This window comes from Pseudophryne corroboree, unplaced genomic scaffold (assembly GCF_028390025.1).
Source record: "Pseudophryne corroboree isolate aPseCor3 unplaced genomic scaffold, aPseCor3.hap2 scaffold_1274, whole genome shotgun sequence".
Taxonomy (NCBI): Eukaryota; Metazoa; Chordata; class Amphibia; order Anura; family Myobatrachidae; genus Pseudophryne; species Pseudophryne corroboree.
Genome location: NW_026967899.1, coordinates 82,908 through 86,437, shown reverse-complemented (window position 1 = coordinate 86,437; position 3,530 = coordinate 82,908). Strand labels below are relative to the sequence as shown.

The window sequence follows — 3,530 nt, the reverse complement described above, 5'->3', positions numbered from 1 at the left end:
AACAAAACAGCAATGGAAAAGATTAACATACTGTTGGTAAAGCAGTTGCATAAAATTGATTTTCTGCAATATAGCATGATAATCCATACTGACAGCTCTGGATAGTACCAGCACATTTCTTGCTGGACTTGGTAATGCAAAGAACACAGTAAACAGCTTCACTTTTTCCTCAAAAATAAATAATTGACTATTAAAAACCTAACAGTCTTAAATAAGAACATCAGTAAGCACCACTGGCATAATGGGTAAGGCACTGTTCTCCTAAGCCAGTGGTTGTGGGTTTAAGTCCCGTCTGAGTTGGAAGTCATTACAGCTAGTGTTTCATCACTAGAGTTGATATTTTATCCTTGCTTCAACTGTAAAACAGTCTTGCAGTGTTTAGCTTGTAAAAAATGACCACAGAAGCTAAAATATGACATTAATTATGATAACATTGTTGTTGTTGTTTTTTAAACCTTTTCTATCACCGTGGACAGCTTATTCAAGTGCCATCTGGCATGCATGTTCCTTTGTTGCTCATCATTTATCACCAAAAATGATTTTCTTTTTCAATTCTTATGACTGTACTGATTGTATTGAATAAAATCCACATCTAGCATAACCAATTAATGCTGTAAAGTGCTCCAGTGGCGCAATTGGTCAGCGCGCGGTACTTATAAGACAGTATCTGTTGAGCAATGCCGAGGTTGTGAGTTCAAGCCTCACCTGGAGCGTCTTTGTATACTGTTTTTTTTCCTTTTCTTATGTCATTAGTTATTGATTATAAACTGCTACCTTAATATTTAATATGATATTACAAAGGATGGAAGAAAGAAAGAAAAAACATAAACATGATTGTGCATTTAAGTTGTCAGCACACATCTGCTTTGGTTCAAATGCACTGCATATCTTCCTTCAGTCAGCTAAAAAAACAGCAATGGAAAAGATTAACATACTGTTGGTAAAGCAGTTGCATCAAATTGATTTTCTGCAATATAGCATGATAATCCATACTGACAGCTCTGGATAGTACCCGCACATTTCTTGCTGGACTTGGTAATGCAAAGAACACAGTAAACAGCTTCACTTTTTCATCAAAAATAAATAATTGACTATTAAAAAAATAACAGTCTTAAATAAGAACATCAGTAAGCACCACTGGTATAATGGATAAGTCACTGCCCTCCTAAGCCACGGGGTCCAAGTCCCATATGGGGTGGAAGTCATTACAGCAAGTGTCTCATCACTAGAGTTGATATTTTATCCTTGCTTCAACTGTAAAACAGTCTTGCAGTGATTAGCTTGTAAAAAATGACCACAGAAGCTAAAATATGACATTAATTATGATAACATTGTTGTTGTTGTTTTTTAAACCTTTTCTATCACCGTGGACAGCTTATTCAAGTGCCATCTGGCATGCATGTTCCTTTGTTGCTCATCATTTATCACCAAAAATGTTTTTCTTTTTCAATTCTTATGACTGTACTGATTGTATTGAATAAAATCCACATCTAGCATAACCAATTAATGCTGCAAAGTGCTCCAGTGGCGCAATTGGTCAGCGCGCGGTTCTTATAAGACAGTATCTCTTGAGTGATGCCGAGGTTGTGAGTTCAAGCCACACCTGGAGCTTCTTTGTATACTGTTTTTTTTCCTTTTCTTATGTCATTAGTCATTGATTATAAACTGCTACCTTAATATTTAATATGATATTACAAAGGATGAAAGAAAGAAAGAAAAAACACAAACATGATTGTGCATTTAAGTTGTCAGCACACATCTGCTTTGGTTCAAATGCACTGCATATCTTCATTCAGTCAGCCAACAAAACAGCAATGGAAAAGATTAACATACTGTTGGTAAAGCAGTTGCATAAAATTGATTTTCTGCAATATAGCATGATAATCCATACTGACAGCTCTGGATAGTACCAGCACATTTCTTGCTGGACTTGGTAATGCAAAGAACACAGTAAACAGCTTCACTTTTTCCTCAAAAATAAATAATTGACTATTAAAAACCTATCAGTCATAAATAAGAACATCAGTAAGCACCACTGGCATAATGGGTAAGGCACTGTTCTCCTAAGCCAGTGGTTGTGGGTTTAAGTCCCGTCTGAGTTGGAAGTCATTACAGCAAGTGTTTCATCACTAGAGTTGATATTTTATCCTTGCTTCAACTGTAAAACAGTCTTGCAGTGTTTAGCTTGTAAAAAATGACCACAGAAGCTAAAATATGACATTAATTATGATAACATTGTTGTTGTTGTTTTTTAAACCTTTTCTATCACCGTGGACAGCTTATTCAAGTGCCATCTGGCATGCATGTTCCTTTGTTGCTCATCATTTATCACCAAAAATGATTTTCTTTTTCAATTCTTATGACTGTACTGATTGTATTGAATAAAATCCACATCTAGCATAACCAACTAATGCTGCAAAGTGCTCCAGTGGCGCAATTGGTCAGCGCACGGTTCTTATAAGACAGAATCTGTTGAGCAATGCCGAGGTTGTGAGTTCAAGCCTCACCTGGAGCATATTGTATTTTTTTCCTTTTCTTATGTCATTAGTCATTGATTATAAACTGCTACCTTAATATTTATTTTGATATTACAAAGGATGGAAGAAAGAAAGAAAAAACACAAACATGATTGTGCATTTAAGTTGTCAGCACACATCTGCTTTGGTTCAAATGCACTGCATATCTTCCTTCAGTCAGCCAACAAAACAGCAATGGAAAAGATTAACATACTGTTGGTAAAGCAGTTGCATCAAATTGATTTTCTGCAATATAGCATGATAATTCATACTGACAGCTCTGGATAGTAACAGCACATTTCTTGCTGGACTTGGTAATGCAAAGAACACAGTAAACAGCTTCACTTTTTTTCAAAAATAAATAATTGACTATTAAAAACCTATCAGTCTTAAATAAGGACATCAGTAAGCACCACTGGCATAATGGATAAGGCACTGTTCTCCTAAGCCAGTGGTTGTGGGTTTAAGTCCCGTCTGAGTTGGAAGTCATTACAGCAAGTGTCTCATCACTAGAGTTGATATATTATCCTTGCTTCAACTGTAAAACAGTCTTGCAGTGTTTAGCTTGTAAAAAATGACCACAGAAGCTAAAATATGACATTAATTATGATAACATTGTTGTTGTTGTTTTTTAAACCTTTTCTATCACCGTGGACAGCTTATTCAAGTGCCATCTGGCATGCATGTTCCTTTGTTGCTCATCATTCATCACCAAAAATGATTTTCTTTTTCAATTCTTATGAATGTACTGATTGTATTGAATAAAATCCACATCTAGCATAACCAATCAACGCTGCAAAGTGCTCCAGTGGCGCAGTTGGTCAGCGCGCAAAACTTTTAAGACAGTATCTGTTGAGCAATGCCGTGGTTGTGAGTTCAAGCCTCATCTGGAACATCTTTGTTTACTGTTTTTTTTCCTTTTCTTATGTCATTAGTCATTGATTATAAACTGCTACCTTAATATTTAATATGATATTACAAAGGATGGAAGAAAGAAAGAAAAAACAAACACAA

At 35.6% G+C, this 3,530-nt stretch overlaps 2 non-coding genes across 2 annotated transcripts; both read left to right on the top strand.

Annotated features, from left to right (window-relative positions):
- The first annotated feature begins 620 nt into the window (after positions 1 to 620).
- Positions 621 to 713, top strand: TRNAI-UAU (transfer RNA isoleucine (anticodon UAU)). Its single transcript is given in 2 exon segments — positions 621 to 658; positions 678 to 713. It is a non-coding gene; the product is annotated as a tRNA-Ile (tRNA).
- Positions 714 to 2,422: 1,709 nt separating this feature from the next.
- On the top strand, positions 2,423 to 2,515 carry TRNAI-UAU (transfer RNA isoleucine (anticodon UAU)). Its single transcript is given in 2 exon segments — positions 2,423 to 2,460; positions 2,480 to 2,515. It is a non-coding gene; the product is annotated as a tRNA-Ile (tRNA).
- Positions 2,516 to 3,530: the final 1,015 nt, after the last annotated feature.